The 20630-nt window shown below is 41.6% G+C and overlaps 1 pseudogene; it reads left to right on the forward strand.

The window, feature by feature from the left end:
- Nucleotides 1-5403: 5403 nt before the first annotated feature.
- LOC134964699 (5S ribosomal RNA) lies at nucleotides 5404-5523 on the forward strand (annotated as a pseudogene).
- Nucleotides 5524-20630: the final 15107 nt, after the last annotated feature.

Genomic DNA, 20630 nt, shown 5'->3' on the forward strand with positions numbered 1-20630 from the left:
ACCCGACGCATGGCCTGGAGTTGGTGCCGCCAGGCACCAGTGCAGCCGGTAAGCACACTACTCTCTGATTACTGCTTTGCTTCCCAATGGTATTGTGTAATGAGAATTCTGGTGCGACTGTCATCGTTACACTACTGTACATGTGTCCTGGATTCTGTACAGTACATGTTACAACTTGACAGCTTCACTTACAGCACTGTTATTTTTTTTTCCTACAGTACCACTGCCAGCTGCCTGCCCACACCCACCACAGGGCCAGGAGGATGAAGCGCCACCAGGCCCCATCTCATCCGGTAAGCACACTACTCTCCAATTTTTGCCTCACTTCCCAATGGAATTGTGTAACAAAAATTCTGTTGCGACTTTCATGACTTGGGACCATGGCAGTCGGGATCCTGGTGCTGGAATCCACACACCCCTGAAAATGGCGGTGCTGAGGTCTCAAATTGGGTGGGAGACCGGCTTCATGATCCCAACAGACAGGATCCTGATCGTAATGATGCCAGATGCAATGCGTATACAGCCAGGGAAGGGAAAGTTACGTTTAGGCACCACCAGGGGGGACTTAGGGTTAAGCACCAAGGGGTAGGTTTAGGCTGCAGGAGGGAATCTTTAGGGTTAGAGGAAAGGGGGTTATTACAGTCTCAGTGGTGCAAGTACAGTAGAATTTTTATTTTAGTGGTACTGATAGTTAAAATGGGTGTCATGAGGGGGCATGGTAACACAAAACTAGGGGAGTTGCTACATGACAATAGGGGCATGGCCACATTATGCCAGACATTGTAATGCCCCTTACACATTATGCCAAACACCATAATGCCTTACATACAGTATTATACCACACACCATAATGCCCATTACAGTACATATTATGCCACACACAGTTATGCCACTGACACCATTTTATGTACCACACTCAAAATTGCCCCTTATAAATTATGCGCCAGTGGAGGGCTGATGGTACTGTGTATCACCACCAAATTTCTTAATGGTACTCCATACCACCCTACTGTTCTTTCACAACTGGGTACAGTACTATACAGTACTTAACGAACCATTGTTTGGATATTCGCATTTGGAATTTTTGCATTCGGGGGGGCCATCATCTGGATACTGAGCGATACTAAGGGAGTGAGTAGGGTTAGGGTAATGCTGCGGCCATGGATGTTTAGGTTTAGGCAACACCAGGCGGGACTTAGGGTTAAGCACCAAGTGGGAGGTTTAGGCTGCTTGAGGGTAGGTTTTTGGTTAGGGTGGGGGATATACTTAACAACCCCCTGTGGGGATTTTCCGATTTGGTATTTTTGCATTTGGGATGCCATCGTCGGGATACTGAGCGTGGGCATACTGTACCTTATGATATTTTATGATTTATTTTTATCCATTATTTACTGTACTGTATTTCATTGTACTGTACAGTAGCTTATGTTATAGTGTTATTTTTTCCACAGCAGCACGTGCCGCACCCACCCAGGAGCCTAACCTGACCAGCAGAGCTCCGGAAGTGGTAATCATTATTTTTGTTACAGACACACTAGTTTCCTACAGTATTACTGTAATTTTTTATTTTACAATACTTGTTATCTTTTACACACAGATCGCCTCATTATTGACATGGAGGCGGAGGAGGAGGAGGAGATGGGGGAGCCCTCAGGCCAGCCTGGTAAGAATTGTAATCTACTGTACAGTACTCTACTGTACTGTATTGTACATTTATTTATTTATTGATTTATTAACAGTTTCTTACCGTATATAGTGCAGCATACAGTATTCCGTTGCGCTTTACAATTAGAATAACAGTCATAGAACAAAACTGGGTAAAAACAGACAGACATACAGTAGAGGTAGGAAGGCCCTGCTCGCAAGCTTACAATCTATAGGGAAATAGGTGAGGTTATGTGTTCTGTACAGAGAGTATTTAATTGGATAGGGAAGCATTGAAGGTTATGTGGGTAGGTCTGGAATATGATACAGTAGGCTTGTCTGAAGAGGTGAGTTTTCCAATTGTGTACCAATGGCTTAGGTTCGCATGACCAGTGGTCAGGATTCCAGCAGTCAAGTGACCGACAGCGGCATCCTGATTGCAGAAATTCCATCAGGTTGAGGTACGGTATCGAAACCCTCCACCACTACCCTCTAACCCTCCATTTATACTCTGATTCCGGCCTCTTCATTCTGAATGCCGGGGTCCGGACAGCTGGTATTTTAGATGCAGGTACAGTACGTCCACTACCAATGGATGGTCATTCCACATTCCGGCTAAGAATGTCTCTCTGCCTCTCTACTTCCTGTAGCACTGTACTACTGTAAAGTATTGGATAATACTTTAGTACAGTAGTATTGGAATGTCAAATTTGACTTTTCTTTTTTGGTTTATAATTTTTTTTTGAATATTCAACACAGATGTCACTTACGTGGAGTCGGGGGAGGAGGAGCCACAGTATAGTAAGTACAGTAGGATTTTCTCAAGCCCATTCTTAAAAGTATTGACCGAGTCCACTTTTATTACTTTTCAGGCAGGGAATTCCAAACATGTACAGTATTTCCCCCTTTTCGCCTCTGTGTGCGAAATCTCCTCTCCTCCAACACGAGTGACTGTGCACATGTCCTCTGTGTCGATCTTATCAAAAACAGTTCCTGTGTATTGTCCCCTTACTTTATATATTTGTAAAGGTTAATCATGTCCCCTCTTAATCTCCTCTTTTCCAATGTAAACATGCCTAGCAAGCCTTTCCTCGTATTCCAGCTTCTCAATCCACTTGATCACGTTGGTCGCCTGCCTCTAAACCATTTCTAGTTCCACGATATCCATTTTGTAGTATGGTGCCCAAAATTGTGCATCCTACTCACCCTCCATTAGCCTAACCCTCCAATCATACTCTGAATCCAGATTCTGCATTCTGAATGTCGGTATCCTGATAGCCAGTATTTTAAAGACAGGTACAGTATAGTACAGTACTATACTGTACATCCCCTACCACAGGACAGTCATTCTGTTCCTATTTTTCATTTTTGCTTTATAATATATATTTATATAATTTTTATTATATAATATATATATATATACTTACATTCCACATAATGTCTGTGTTGAATATAAAACAAATATATATATATATATATATATATATATACCTGTGTGTGTGTGTGTGTGTGTGTGTGTGTGTGTGTGTGTGTGTGTGTATATATATATATGTGTGTAGCTGAAAATGATACAGCGCCACTTGTGGGGTACAGTCTCAGTAAGCAAAGGGAATTAAAAATCACTTAAATAATTAAAAAACTAAAAACACACACGTAACCTAACTGTAGGTGTCTGCCAACCCTTAAGAGTGCAGTACTGGTACAGTACTGCTGAAAAGAGTATAGAGTGGGGGGATACGGGTACCGGCGACTAGTGTTGTTTAAAACATGATCATTAAACTTAGAATTTATGAGCCAAAAAATATATAAGATTAACAAACAAGTTTTTTAATGATATATAAAAGTGGAATAAAACATAATAAATTCACAAACACTGGTAAAAGCATAAAAGTCTTTGTAAAAGGTAAGGAATTCTGACTTAACTTTCAAGATAGGCAAGGGGGGTCACTGCAGGGAATCCAACGTGTTTCATCACTCTAGACTTCTTCAAAGGGTAGGGACAGAGTGAAATAACATGCCTATTTATAGCCCTGGTATGCTAGCTCAGGGGTTGTGATATCACAATTGATCATGTGACTTGTTAAAAACATTTAATCTACAAACAGTCAAGGACACTACATAGAACGTGGCCTCAGGCAATGGGGATCACTATAGGTGCATGCACATGAAAAACGGATGTTTTATAAAGCTCCAAAAAGTGTTTAAAGGTTCAAAACTGTAAATATGCAGTGAAGTGCGGCATTTCCGCCACACTTCCGGCGACGGAGGTAGCGGGTATTTGTGATCTTATGCTTTTAATCCTCAGCCATAACTATTTTAAATTTCTTAACCAGTTTTACCTACAATGCTGCGGCACAGCTATGGGGACGATGTTTGCCCATAGTTTTGCCAATCTATTCATGGGATGTTGGTAAAGAACACATGTCTACAGTTCTAGTGCTTTTAAGGAGAATGTGGTGCTCTACAGACGCTACATCGATGACATTTTAATCATTTGGAACGGCACGGTTGAGTCTTTTAATGAGTTTTTAAGCATGCTGGGAAGTAATGACATGAATTTGACTTTTACCTCAAACACTAATGCTAAGTCTGTCGAATACTTGGATTTGATTTTAACTGGGGAGAATGGAGGCATCACCACTAAGAATTTTATCAAAGAGGTGGATATGAACAGCTATTTGCACTACCGAAGCAACCACCTCCAAAAGTGGAAAAATAACATCCCGGCATCACAGTTTTCAAGGATTAAGAGGAACTGTACGAATCCCAAGGACTGTGAGGATCAGCTGGAGATCTACAGTAAAAGATTCGAAGATAAAGAATACCCAGGTCCCATTCTGAAGGAAGCGCTGGAAAAAACGAGGAGTGTGGACAGGGAAGACCTCCTGAGGTACAAACCAAGAGATGCTAAGAAGGATAAGGTCGCTTTTGTTACCACCTACAGTCAACACGAAAGGACCATTAGGAATTCGCTCAAAAACCACTGAAACATTCTTCTCATGGATCCAGTACTAAAGGACGTCCTACTGCACGAACCCTTACTCATCTTCAAGAAATCCAGAAACCTGAAGGACCATCTTGCACCGAGTCTGCTAAAGGAGAAGTCCACCAGGAGCACCCCGATGCCAAAATGTGTGGGTTCTTTTAAGTGTGGGAAATGCAACGTATGCAAATACTTACATCGGAACAGAAAAACCTTTAGCGATATGTCGGACAAGAAAGAGTACACCATTAAAGAATTCATGAACTGTAACACTATGTCCATAATCTACCTACTGGAATGCACCTGCAAGAAGAAGTACATGGGTAAGACCAAGAGATCGTTAAAAATGAGGATCCAGGAGCACATAAGGAACATTAAGAATAAGGTGGAGAGCCATACTGTGTCCAGACACTTTACATCACAACACAACTCTAATCCTGAGGATCTTACGTTCAAGGCAATTGAACATGTGTGTCTGGGAGAGAGAGGTGGTGACCTGGCGAACAAACTCTCGAGAAGGGAGATGTACTGGATATTCCAGCTGCAGACCTTACAACCCACGGGTCTGAACGAAGGATATGAGATTGCACCTTTTTTATGAGGTGCTGTATCATCCAACATTCCTGGTTTTCCTTATTTCACCACAACCTGCTCGTGCACACTCTTTTAACTTTCTCTATTTCTCTATCTGCCTCACACTGTAATAAAGTAATGAATCAGTGAGACTCGTGTGCTATTTGTGCGATCGGATTCCTGGTGTTACGATGTCTACTTTCGTGTACAGTCAAACCACACTGGCACGCCCAATCTCGTCCGATCTTGGAAGCTAAGCAGTGTTTTGGGCCTGATCAGTACCAGGGAGGGGGACTGCCTGGGAAGATCAGGTACTGTAAGGACTGACAAAATGACGTCAAGCCAACTAGAGACCGATCTGATATCACTTGGTACTAATAGGTACACATTATACACGACCCACCATATAACTGTCGAATACGGAGGGTTTTTGTTGTATGTATGTTAAATATCACCCTTTTCCAGTACTATTCATATTCCTATACATTACTGCCCGGTGTTTAATATCACCCTTATTGTTTATTAATATTATTCTCTTTGCATGCATTTACTATCACCCGTTCCTAATATTATTCATATACATGTTCGACTGGTTCATTCCTCTCACAATGCTTTTAGCAGGTGTTACCTCACAACCCCCCTCTTTTGTTAACCTCACCAACACTGTCACCTGCAAGGTCACCAACCATCGCTATATTGAACATGATGAGCGATGTCACTTTTAGGCACAGACTTAGTGATTAACCTATATGTCAGTGTGATCAGCATAATTTTTACTGTATGTGAATTATTATATTTCAGCTACTAGGTCCTTATCTCCTTAATCATTTAATAGTATTCATCATGTTTATCTGTGAAAAACTGGTATGCATGTTTTTTACCATACATTTTTCTTGTATTTCCCTATATGGATCGGTTTCCATGGATACCGGCATACCATGTCTCCAAAAACTCCTTCAAGATGGCCACCGCATTTCTATGTACTTTATGGAGCTTTCCCCACAACAATATGGCCGCCACAGTACTTATTGGGAAGACCTCCACTACGCAAAGCACTGAGAACTGACTCCTGATCCCTACGAGACGCTACAGACGCATGTGCGGTGCGCGAGGAACGCCGTCGACGCATGCGCACTAGTAAGCCGGAAGTGGGGCGGAAGTATCCGGAGACACGTGACCCGCCGGAAGTGTTGCGGAAATGCCGCACTTCACTGCATATTTACAGTTTTGAACCTTTAAACACTTTTTGGAGCTTTATAAAACATCCGTTTTTCATGTACATGCACCTATAGTGATCCCCATTGCCTGAGGCCACGTTCTATGTAGTGTCCTTGACTGTTTGTAGATTAAATGTTTTTAACAAGTCACATGATCAATTGTGACATCACAACCCCTGAGCTAGCATACCAGGGCTATAAATAGGCATGTTATTTCACTCTGTCCCTACCCTTTGAAGAAGTCTGGTGTGACGAAACGCATTCGTTTCCCTGCAGTGACCCCCCTTGCCTATCTTAAAAGTTAAGTCAGAATTCCTTACCTTTTACAAAGACTTTTATGCTTTTACCAGTGTTTGTGAATTTATTATGTTTTATTCCACGTTTATATATCATTAAAAAACTTGTTTGTTAATCTTATATATTTTTTGGCTCATAAATTCTAAGTTTTAATGATCATGTTTTAAACAACACTAGTCGCCGGTACCCGTATCCCCCCACTCTATACTCTTTTCAGCAGTACTGTACCAGTACTGCACTCTTAAGGGTTGGCAGACACCTACAGTTAGGTTACGTGTGTGTTTTTAGTTTTTTAATTATTTAAGTGATTTTTAATTCACTTCGCTTACTGAGACTGTACCCCACAAGTGGCGCTGTATCATTTTTGGCTACACATATATATATATATATATATATATATATATATGTATATACACAGGTGTATATATGTATATACACAGGTGTGTATATATATATATTTGTTTTATATTCAACACAGACATTATGTAGAATGTAAGCATGTCATAGGTTTGAATCCCATGAATGTTTGTTTTTATTTTACTAGTCAGCATTGTGGTCCTCAAACAAAGAGAAAATAAAGCTATCTACAACTGCACAAGGAATATAAAGTTCGTTCAGCATCATCTTTGGTATATTCTCTCTCTTTCTCTTGTGGTAAGCATCTGCATACAGCATAGGCCATATCTATTACAGTATTGGCTACATCTATAAAAACATTATTCACAAGACTTGTAAACATGCCAGACAGTCACAGACAGAGAAAAGTTTCTGTTAAACCCAGAATAGAAACAGATATTGTGCTTTCAAAAGTACAAACACTGAATTTTCATGTCGGACATACAAGACACCATGAAACAAAACCCCACAATGACATACAATTTTGCAGGCGCAGGGCGGGTCATTTGGTACCATAGTTTTATAGTCTTTTTCACATTTATTCATTTTAACCTCTCCTTTTCCCGGCCCGATGTACAGCGTTTCATCTTCATATAAATACTGTAACGCTCGGCCATGAGTCTGTACTTAGTTTAAATTCTGAGCTTCATTACTCTGCATTAACTCTGAATACGCATACTTAACACGTTGGGCGCCCATAAGTTAAATTAGAGCTTTTACATTTCAATATTGATACTGCGGTCGGTATTGGTTGATCAGGCCACACCCCACAGCATCCATCATTGAAATTCCTTAACATGTACATGTTTTTTTTTTTTCTTCTTCTCACATTTTCTGTAGACTGTACCCATTGGTCACAGTACTGTACAAAATCAGTGCAATGTGGAACATTCTTCCATAACATGATATGCACACTTAGGGTTAATCCTCCCTGCTCTCTCATACGTGGAAATATTGGCTGTCATCCAGAGCAGCCATCACTTCACACACGCGATATGTCTATCATTGAAAGCCACAGTAGACTCCACCCCTATTGGCAACACGCCAAGTTAAATTTAAAAGTTGCTCAGTTCTTTAGTGCACAATAAAACAATGTTAGCAAACAGACTCAGGATATAATTGGGACACTAATCCACAGATTCTGTTTTCTACCAGAATCTGGATATGGTTAAAACAATCAGCAGCTCTTTGTTAGCACAGTATTGCAGTATAATTGTAATCAAGTTATAATCAAATGTAACCTCGGGTGATCACCTCATTTATACTCACACACACGTATGTAGCTGGCTGTTCAACAGGGATGTGATTTATGTGTTTTCAATTTATTTATGGCACTACAACTCCTTATTTTTACTCATAGCGTAACGGAATGGTACTTGATGCCATGATTTCAGATTGAAACACAAACAAGCTCCTTAAAGGGCTCAAGTCATACACTCACACGTTTGCACATAAGGTGAACACCAGAGGTTTATATATACATTTATATATATATTTTTTCACTTTTACAAACCTTGGATTAAATTTATCAACATTTACTTACATGCAACAACAAACACGACAAGGTCAGGTCCCTGAGTTACTTTCCTAGCTTAGTCAGTCAGTCAATCTCTTCACTCCTAATTCTCATATTATAAAAATAAAATCACACAGACAGCCGGCAGGTACAGAAACAGCATGTACTGGCATATAGCCCATACCATGACATTCTATAATCACCAGTGCTGTAATGATCTTGGGATATTCCTTCCATCCCCAGCTGCTGGCTGGCTGCCCCTTTGAGAATTCGATGAAGATATATGTTGGTTCATAGGACCGAGCCCCCAAATTGTCTAATCCTAATTCAACCATCTTGTTGCTGTGGTTGTTGTTATTAAGTAAATGACTGATTAGAAGTCAGATTTAGAAAAACAATTAATTATTTATTAAAAAGACCACGCCCGTATACAGACTTAGAGACGTCATTCTCTCAGCCCGGATCAAACTGATTCAACAGAGAAAACATGGCGATACAATGATTTTTATAACATCCAGTTACGCCCCGTTCTTACAACACTCCCATATGATTTCATGCATCTTGAGTACAGTGTTATGCTCATATTAGGACAAGGACCAGCTAGAAGCTAATTAGCCTTATTTGGTGCTAATTCCAATTATATTGTACAATGAGTCTGCTGATTTCCATACTCTGTTTAAAAGGTACATGTATCTGGTAAGTGGACCAATGTCTGTATAAAGGTCACTTTATAGAACAAAATGGATTAAGAGTTAGAGTATGTTATATGATAAGATATGTTTCCATATATGATAGTAATAGCTATATGCTGTACCTATAACATATGTGACTATATTGTATTAAGAGAATAAATGATATTCGTTATGCATTCAGATATTTAACATACTAGACACGGAGCCGCAGAAAGTGTACCTTCTGTTGGAGAAGGCATTGGTAATCCACTCGATGGTTCGGGATGTCCTGAAGCCAACCTGGGTGTCGGTGCATCTGTGCATTCGCCGTCTGGGGAAAATGGTGGCCTCTTACGATGCTCTTCAATACAGAAGGTTTCACGCAAGACCCTTCCAGTTAGATCTGTTGGACAAATGGTTCGGATCATATCTTCATATGCACCAGAGGATCCGTCTGTCGCCAAAAGCCAGGATCTCCCTTCTGTGGTGGCTACAAACTTCTCACCTCATCGAGGGTTGGAGGTTCGGAAATCAGAACTGGATTCTGTTAGCCACCGATGCAAGCCTCAGAAGTTGGGGAGCGGTCACTCAGGGAGTGCAGTTTCAAGAAAGATGGTCAAGTCAGGAAGTCATTCTTCCAATCCAACATTCTTGAACTCAGGGCCATATACAAAGCCCTTCTGCAGGCCTCATATCTTCTTCAAGATCAGGCCACTCAGGTGCAGTCGGACAATGTGATGGCAGTGACGTACATAAACCGACAGGGCGGAATGAAAAGAGCAGCAATGTCAGAGGTGTCAAGAATTCTCCTCTGGGCGGAAAGAAACACTGTGGCATTGTCAGCGGTCTACATTCTGGGTGTAGACAACTGAGAAGCAAACTTCCTCTGCAGACACGACCTGTAACCCGGGGGAGTGGGGCCTTCAACCAAAAGTGTTCAGGTGCTTAACACGTCGTTGGGGATATCCACAGATCGACATGATGGCCTCTCGTCTCAACAAGAAGCTCAAGCGGTATTGTTCCAGGTCAAGAGACCCACAGACAGTTGCGGTAGACACCTTGACGACGCCATGGGTCTATCAGATGGTGCACGTGGTTCCTCCACTTCCTCTGATCACAAGAATTCTTAAGAGAATAAAAGGCAAAAGGTTCAAGCAATATTCATTGCTCCGGACTGGACAAGAAGGGCCTGGTATGCGGACCTTCTGGAGATGCTCCTCGAAGATCCGTGGCCTCAAACCTCTTCGCGATGATCATCTGCAACAGGGCCCGTTTGTCTATCAGGATTTACCACGGAAATGTTTGATGGCATGGAAGTTGAACGGCTGATTCTAGCCAGGAGAGGTATCCCTCGCAAGGTTATCCCGACTATGATCTAAGCCATGGTAACGTCTAAGCATTACCATCGTATTTGGAAGAAATACGTCTCTTGGTGTGAGAGCAGAAATTATTCTGCATTGGAATTTCATCTGGGACATTTTCTGCTTTTTCTGCAGGCAGGCATGGATGTGGGCCTGCGTCTGGGCTCCATAAAAGTCCAGATTTTGGCCTTGTCCATTTTCTTTCAGAAACAATTTGCTTCTCTCCCTGAGGTCCAGACATTCTTGAAAGGTGTTCTGTACATCCAACCTCCCTTTGTGCCTCCCACGATGGCACCTTGGGACCTCAATGTGGTGCTGCAGTTCCTCCAATCAGGTTTGAACCGTTACAGGAAGTGGACGTAAAATGTCTTGCATGGAAGACCGTCACACTGTTGGCCTTGGCTTCAGCAAGACGTGTGTCGGAGCTGGGGGCTTTGTCTCACAAAAGTCCCTATTTAATTTTCCATGAGGACAGAGCTGAACTCAGAATTCATCAGCAATTTCTTCCTAAAGTGGGGTCCGCATTTCACATCAACCAACCTATTGTGGTTCCAGTTGTCACCGACACCTCTGCTACAGTACTTCATAGTCTTTGGATATTGTGAGGGCTTTGAAGGTGTATGTAAAGCGAACAGCTCATCACAGAAAATCTGACTCACTGTTTGTTCTTTATGATCCTAATAAAATTGGGTGTCCTGCTTCAAAGCAGTCCATTGCATGCTGGATCAGGCTTACTATTCAGCATGCTTATTCCACAGCAGGTTTGCTGTGTCCAAAATCTGTACAAGCCCACTCTACTAGGTCGGTGGGTTCTTCCTGGGCAGCTGCCCAGGATGTCTCAGCTTTACAGCTTTGCTAAGAGGCTACTTGGTCAGGTTCAAACACATTTGCTAAGTTCTACAAGTTCAAAACTTTGGCCTCTGAGGACCTTTAGTTTGGTCAATAAGTTCTGTAGGAACCTCAGCACTCTCCCACCCAGTTTGGGAGCTTTAGTACATCCCCATGGTTCTAAATGGACCCCAGTATCCTCTAGGACGTAAGAGAAAATAGGATTTTAATTACCTATGGGTAAATCCTTTTCTCGTAGTCCATAGAGGATACTGGGCGCCAGTCTGGTGCTTCATTCTTCCTGCACTGTTACTTAGTTAAGTAAATGTTGGTTCAGCCATTGCTGTTCCTGTTTCAAGTTTAGTTAGCATGGCGTTACTCTTGTTCTGGTTGTGCTGGTTCGGAATCTCACCACTATCCTTATCTATCCTTCTCTCAAAGTATGTCCGTCTCCTCGGGCACAGTTTCCTAGACTGAGTCTGGTAGGAGGGATATAGAGGTAGTAGCCAGCCTACACAATCAAATTCTTAAAGTGCCCATGGCCCCTAGTGGAGCCATCTATACCCCATGGTACTAAATGGATCCCAATATCCTTTATGGACTATGAGAAAAAAAAGGATTTACAGGTAGGAAATTAAAATCCTATTTTTTTTATTGAATTGGAGATAACCATCTGCTAAAATGCTGATATCTGCTTATTGCACCACTGAGTAATATCAGAAATTCCAGGTTCCCGATTGATAGCTTATGGGAGAAAGTCTTTTTATCTTCTACTGCCTAACAAGTCCTGCTTGCAAGGTGTTTTTCTTCTTCGGGGGCCATGGTCTCCACAGGCTTGGGTATGATCTGGTGGAAACTAGGACTGGCACTGAACAAAAAAGCTTTGTGAGGCTCCCAGAATGCAGTAGGCTCCTCTGCCTTCATTCACTGCCCCCATGCTCAGGCACATCAGTTTTTTCTAGTGCAAACATTGACCTGGTCACACTGAAAAAGGGCAGGCCAATCTTTCATTTTTTTTTTTTTTGGCATTTTTAATGTTTTTTACTTTTTCACTTAAGCAATCAGCGTCTGGCAGTCCAATAGGAAGCAAGCACTGATGCTCAAACACCCCCACCGCGCTGCGATGCCACAACTGGGTGTGTGATTTTGGTGGGACCCCTGGCACAACCTTCACTAGCAGAGGCGCAGGGGCACCCTGGACTGTAACCAGATCATTGCGGGATAGGCAAGGTTCTGCGAATTGTGCAGTCCATTTACCGCTGACCTGGGGAGAGGGTCATTGGTCTGGGAGCACCTCAGTGCCATTAAGTGCTTTTGCGGCAAAACTAGACCACCAGGGCTGTAATGTACACTGGCGCTGGGGACAGGCCAGGAGAACCGGTGGTGACATTTAGCAGTGCAGCACTTTCCCAGCAAACCTTACCCCAGCCCAGGGTCCCATTCCACAGCAGTCTTCCTGCCCTGGGCTACTCCTCCCTCATCCTCCACTACAGAGAGATGCTGGGCAGCCATCATTAGAGCTCTGCAGGTCTCCAGGAGCGGTGGGCAGAAGCTTCCTGTATACCTTTACCACTTAGCAGGTTATACAAGTGCTGCATCCTACCAAGCCTATTCTAAAGAGCAGGGTAGTTGATATCAGTGCCCATTGCAGTTAAATTGTTTATTCTGCATTGTATGTGACTTATACTAGTACTGCTGCATGCTTTCAATCTCTCTGTCTGATATTGCTGTCGCTATTTCTCTTTAACTAACCCTTAGAAACTGGTGTGTTTTGGGTTACATTGGTTATAATTCACCCATAAGACACTCCTATGTTTGGGACTTCAGTGAGAGGGATAGCTCTTCAAGTCTGCTGTCTTTGGAATTGTTTTTCTAGGGCAATCTGGAAATGGTGTAATGGTTAGCATTACTGCCTCCCAACACTGAGCTCATGGGTTCGATTTCCACCATAGCCCTAACTGTGTGGAGTTTGCATATTCTCCCCATACTTGCATGGGTTTCCTCCGGGTACTCTGGTTTCCTCCCACAATCCCAAAAATATATTGGCAGGTCAATTGGCTTCCAACAAAAATTAACCCTAGTGTGAATGTGTCTGTGTGTACATGTGGTAGGGAAAATAACAGCAGAGAGGGGGTTCTCCCCTCCTGTGGTATCCCCCCAGCACACTAAAAATTACCTGTAACCATACCTGAACCTATGTGGTAATAGAAATTCAGAGAATTGGTCACACATGTTTGAAAACACATGTTTAGCTGCTGAGCCACTTCACGGCTTCCCTGATATCAGCAGTCCTAATACTACGTAATAGCAGTGCCCACATAGGGCCATGTAATTTGTCTACAGTAAGGCCTCATGATAAAGGCTATTACTAACACACATCCAGACAGAGAGCTAACGTACCCGGGAGCCACCCCCAGGATCTCCAATTAGTACTACAAGGAACAGCATGCCTTCTAAATACTGCTCCAATTCAAGGCCTTTCTCACACAAGCAGACAAACAATGGCAGCTGCTCTGTCATTCCTGGAGATAATTATATATCAGGTGCTAGAAAGGGACTACAAGGAACAGCATGCCCAGAGTAACAGCATGCCCAGAGGTGTAGGCAAGGTGTCATGGTACCTGGAGCAAGGTATGTTTTGGTGTCCCACCCTCCCCTGTACTGAATTGGGGGCATGGCCAACCTGTGAGGGCATGCTACACTTGGAAAAAAAACATTCCAAAACCCTAAATTGGTGACACTTGTGCGTTGTATTATTCAGAAATACAATACTGAAAGATAGTGTGGTGCTATAGTCTAAATAGGGTCAAAACAATGTATGAACAGTTATTTATAACATTTATTATAAAAAAACAAATCACAAAGAACTGTATAAACAAACACTCATTAAATGAAAATCTCTAAAACTTTCCCAAAGATAATATAATAAGTCAAGAAAATTTGTAACAATACACTCTAAAACTGAATGTACTCAATCTTTAAAATACTTCTTTCAATATATTACTTTCCTGGTGAGCTGGGGTTACTTTTTAAATAATCAAACTCCCCAGTCCCTTAGAACAGTGTTCAACACTCCAGTTGTATTGATATAAATATTTATGCTAACTTAATCTTTCTTGCTTTTTCAGCCGCAAAAGTGTCTATTATTGAATCAAAGTTAATTGTTTTGGCAGTCTCCTGCTCAATGGAAAGGATGCTTAAGCAGGATAAGTGGTCTTGTCCAGTGGTTTATCGGAGATAGTGTTTGATTATTTTTAGCTTACTTAAAGTGCGCTCACATGTAGCAACTGTAACAGGTAAGGTAAGGAATATACGGATGGCAGTAGTGATGTTGTGGAAGGAATCATGGAGTTTGTGTTTATATATATTTTGAAGGAGCTGGAGTGGAGTGAGAGATTGGAGGCTTGGAAATACCACCTTTCTATAACTTTGAAATGCTTCCAATTCTCTTAACAGTTCTTCAGGGTCAACATCCTATAACATAGAAACATAACATAGAAACATATCATAGAATTTGACGGCAGATAAGAACCACTTGGCCCATCTAGTCTGCCCCTTTTTTATTTTATCCTTTAGGCAATCTCAACCCTTTTTTAACCTTAATTCTTTGTAAGGATATTCATATGCCTGTCCCAAGCATGTTTAAATTGCCCTACAGTCTTAGCCTCTACCACCTCTGATGGGAGGCTATTCCACTTATCCACTACCCTTTCTGTGAAGTAATTTTTCCTTAAATTTCCCCTGAACCTCCCCCCCCTCCAGTCTCAATGTATGCCCTCGAGTTCTAATACTTCTTTTCCTTTGAAGAATGTTTCCCTCCTGAACTTTGTTAAGACCCTTGATATATTTGAAAGTTTCTATCATGTCCCCCCTTTCCCTTCTCTCCTCCAAACTATACATGTTAAGATCTTTTAGCCTTTCCGGGTAAGTTTTGTTATGTAGGCCATGCACCATTTTAGTTGCCCTTCTTTGTACACTCTCTAATGTATTTCTATCCTTCTGGAGATAGGGTCTCCAGAACTGGACACAGTATTCCAGATGGGGCCGTACCAATGACCTATACAGTGGCATTATCACTTCTTTTTTCCTCTTTATACTTCTCACAAAACAGTTGTGCCTTGTATTTCAGCTCTTTTTTTGCCAGTGAAGCAAGATCAGCTCCATGTAAAAAGGCAAATACCTTGGACACAGACTGCATACTTTAAAATCTCCAATTCATCTAGCTTAAAATGGCATCCATGACTTCCAGAACTGACCATCTCATAGACTCCCTTGCAGAAGGCACTGTGTCATCCTGTTGTTCTGATGAAGATTCATCAAAGTGCTTTTTTCTTTTGTAGACTCTTTTCTCTGGAAATGTGGCTGGCACACCAGTTTGGTCACATATTTTCTCTGCTTCAACCAGCCATCCATCAATACTAGTTTCATCACGCATTTTCTGTATAGAAGCTGTCAGTCCATGCAAGTGTGATGAGCATTCATCCAAAGAAATATCCTGCTTTTGAACAACCTTATTTATCCTATCTATAGTCTTCAAAATTTTGTTCCACACCACCATAAGAACAACAAAGTTGACTGATTTTATTTGTTGGGAAAGACCTCTTGCCTCTGATATTGTTTCTGGAGAAAAATAATTGCTGTTGCTGATTTCCTCACAAGCAGTAATGATGCCGGTGAAATCCTTACAAAATGCATGTACACCTTGGGCACGACTAGACCACCTTGTATTGCTCTGAGCCTTAACTGTGATGGATACATGCTCCTTAAGCAGATTCCATCATTTAGTTGAGGATGAAAAAAACACAAATAGCCTCTGCACTGTACCAAAAAACTCTGATATCATTGGTGAAAAAGCCGCTGCATGTGTTCCAACCAGGTTCAACGTATGAGCTGAACAAGGAACAAAAGTAGCTAGGTTATTTATGTTTCTGATTCTAGCTTACACTTCCCTGTAGGATCCTGCCATGTTGCTGCCATTATCATATCCTTGACCACGACAGTTCATAATATCCAGCCCATCAGTTTCAATTTTATTTAAAATTTCTTCTGCAAGGTCTTCCCCAGTCTTTGCAGTAGTGGCTATGAAATCTATAAAGCTTTCCAGAATTTCACAGGTACCATCTTCAGTACAGTGAACATACCAAATGATTTGGGACAGTTGGTCAGTGTAGGATATATCCGGAGTACTGTCAAATAGCACTGCATAGTATTTTGCTGCTTTGATCTTCTTGAGAATTGTATTTCTCACTTCACTACCAAGTAAGTTGATAAACTCATTTTGTATCTCAGGAGACAAGTAACTTACTTGATGCTTCTGGCGTTTCTCTAAATGATATTTAAATATTGGCACATGCTTGGATAGCAGATTCACTAAATTGAGAAAGTTACCATCTTCTCTGTGGCCATGCAAAGCTAAATTATTATCTGTCAAATACATTATGGCATCGAGGATTACTTTTAGAAACTCTCGCCATTTTTGTGCTTTGCTTGCAATAGTTTTCTGCAAGTCACTATCAATTCCAGATGCGTTTCTAATCCGGAACTCCAACTCCCTCCATTTACATATGTTTATCTTCTGTGTTGTAAAATTTTCATTTTCTTGTATACCTCTAGAAATATAGCTCCAATCTTTGTATACCGTTTTGGAATTGGCCATTGCTGAAACTGACTGCTGCCCAACCTTACCAAACAAAAGGCAAGATAGGTGAAGGGTCGCACATGTATAGTTTATGTCCTTCCCTTTTATTCAGTTGTACAGGTATATACCTCTTACATATTGGGAGGTGCTCCAAGGGAAAATGGAAATATAGGGTCACAAGAAAAAAGATTCCCTATCATGGGCACACTCGGACTATAATACTTTCTTAAAGTCAAGTATCTATCATGATAGATGACCACAAATTCTAAAATATAACTTTTATTTGAATCTTTAAAACATGAGCGAAATATAATGCATGTGAATTAAATTGTGAAAAAGTGAGACAAATATATAATAAAGTGAATGCAAAACGATCGTTAGGAGATCGGACGCAACCACTATGTGTCCTTTCTACTTAGTTAGCTTAGCCACTGTTTAAAATGTTGCCTGTCTAATAATGTCAATCAAGATCTGTGTCTGAGAATAGGTGCTGCTGCTGCCGCGAGTGTAGCTGCTTGCACATTACACTGGAAATAGCCCTCATAGCACGCTGAGCCATGCGGGTGGCCTCACACAGGAGAGCCGCGGTCAGCAGCCTCACATAGGAGAGCCACGGTCAGCGGCTTCCCGCTGATACACGTGGCAGTAGCAAATAGAGAAATACGCCACAAGGGGACATTTATGTTCTGTTATCAGTGTGGGGGCCCTATCGTATGTCATAACATATATATATATTTGAAAAGTGTGGAAGCGGCATCACTTTGAGGGGAGAGAATACGATCTCAGTGCTATTGAGGGTGGGCTAATTGCACCACACAGATAGCATTAATATACTGTGCTATTACACATATGTAAGGAATTACAATGATTACAATATTTAAGAGCCAATTGTCTCATTACCACCAGTGAACAAAAGCTGTATGAGAAATGTATAATAAAATCACACACATGTGATGGCAACTAGTGTTGATATATGAATCATGAGTATGGATTATAACCACACAGAATAGAGCATTCTAATTGCAATATTGAAATAACTGCTCAGATATCAAAAATCACATGATGAGTGTGCTATGTAAAATCTCATAACATGATACATGTGTGTAATAGGTGTCGATACATGATCCATAAAAGCGGCTTATTGCCATACAGAATAAAGCATTTTTAGTATCAACTAGACGTATTATATATGTGTGTGCAATTGGTGTTGACACATCATTTATAAATATGGCTGATTGTCATATAGAATAAAGCACTTTTAATAACCACATGTACCATGTGTGTGTGCCAGTGGTGCTGATATATGAATTATAAACATGGTTATTGCTATACAGAGCACCTTCAATATCAATTATATGCACAAATTGTGTGTAGAGGGCAGCAGCACAAGGACACTTATTCTGAAAGTAGTAAATTTATTTACGCATTTGTAATAAACATTAGCAGGCATTGAGATAAATGGTATGCTTCACCACCTATGTATTATCAATCAGTGATGCGCACAGTGAAAATATGGAATAAAATGTTAATAGTGGTGGTGGAATGAGACTACATCTAGGAGTATTCTCACTCCCAGATACAAAGATATCATTATAAGGCATTTGATTACTAGTATTGCTACAAATATTGCAACATTGTTTAAGACACTGGAGACAGTGAATAAATACATGAGATCATACCTAGGAGCTGTTTTACTCCTAGATACAAAGGTATCATTATAAGACATTTGACAACTAACATTGCTATACATTTTGCAACATCGTTTAAGACACTGGAGACAGTGAATGAATACAACAATTACAGTGGCTAAGCTTTTTAATTCACTTTATTATATATTTTTCTCACTTTTTCACAATTTAATTCACATGCACTATATTTCGCTCATGTTTTATAGATTCAAATAAAAGTTATATTTTAGAATTTGTGGTCATCTATCATGATAGTTACTTGACTTTAAGAAAGTTTTATAGTCCGAGTGTGCCCATGATAGGGAAATCTTTTTTCTTTTGACCCACCAAACAAAAGGCAAGAGAAACAAAATATAGCATTGCTTTTCCCATGTCACAACTGAGGGCCTGAGCTGATGGGAGGAAGCCTCAGTTGTAGGGGCTGAGGTGAAACTAAACTTGGGAGGTTTAATCAGACCCCTAGACATGTAAGTACGGTGTAGGAAGGTTGCCTGAAGGCGTGACCATGATAACCAGGATTTAAAAGTCAATAAAAGTTTATTAACAGAACTCCATATGTTCACAGCAGTGGTAAATGAATGAAGAGATACAGTAGTTAAAATAAAACAGTTCCTTTATCACTATAGGTTTGGCAAAGGCCACAGGGTACTGGTAGTAATAGGTACAGTTCTTAATGTCCCAGAGATGGAATGTCCTTACCAGTCCCGACCGTAGTAGTAAGAGTAGCCAAGGAACACACCAGCAGATGTATCACTGGAAGCTGGTAGCACTGTAGTAGAGGTAGCTGCGGTGGATGCTGGATGGAACCAGCCAGGTGTTGAAACATGGAGTGGATGCTGGGTGGAACCAGCCAGGTAGTAGAATGAAGCTAGGGAGTGAGGATATAGTAAAAATGATGATATGCGGGTACCGATGGTTTGTGGGTACCGATGGTATGTAGGTATCCGCTGGAGAAGTACTGGCACTTTAAGGAAGCTGATCACTGCTTGAAGCTGTGGAATCAGATGGATCTGTAGCTGGAAGCTGGAGTAGTCATAGAAGACTGCAGAGTCAGGCTGTACCGCAAGGTGGTAAGCTGGTGCAGGTCTCTTAGTGGTAACTGGAGACAGGAGCTGGAAACCTGGAACAAAACAACCACAGGAGAGAGAGACTGGAAACAAGGTTTGACAACCAAAGCACTGACGATTTCCTGGTGCAGGCTCAGTCCCTTTATACCCTTAGGTATGCAGGGATTGGATGACCAATTAGGCAGACTTCAGCGGAGCAATGGATTGGAGGTCAGGATCATGTGACTGGAACTAAGATAGCTGCGCCCATACCGGCCAGTGGAGGGAAACCTTGTTTGTAACACCACATAGAGATTCCTCTGTAATGGCGGCGGTGAACACAGAGAATGCCGACTTGCATCTCAACCTCCAGCATGGATGGCCGCGGCCGCAGTAGGTGAAGAGTGCCACATACCCTGTAGTGCCTTGAGAACAGGAGACGATGCCCGAGGCCCCGCCGGCAGGTGACGCCATGCCAGTCACCCGGGCATGGAAGGACAACATCCACGGATCAGCAAAGGTGAGACATGACATATGAATGCTAGCAACATAGCTGGGAACCGGGCCTAGGACGCTAAGCCAGCTTTAGGAGACACCTGAAAGGTAAATAGTGGTGTCCAGATACCCGGATCGTGACAGCACCCCCCATTTAGGAGTGGCCCCAGGACACTTCTTAGGCTTCTGAGGAAATCTGGAGTGGAAATTCCGGACCAAGGTAGGAGCATGTATCAGGGCCAAAGCACTTCCAATCAATAAGATATTGTAACTGACC

This window comes from Pseudophryne corroboree, chromosome 9, assembly GCF_028390025.1.
Source record: "Pseudophryne corroboree isolate aPseCor3 chromosome 9, aPseCor3.hap2, whole genome shotgun sequence".
NCBI lineage: Eukaryota > Metazoa > Chordata > Amphibia > Anura > Myobatrachidae > Pseudophryne > Pseudophryne corroboree.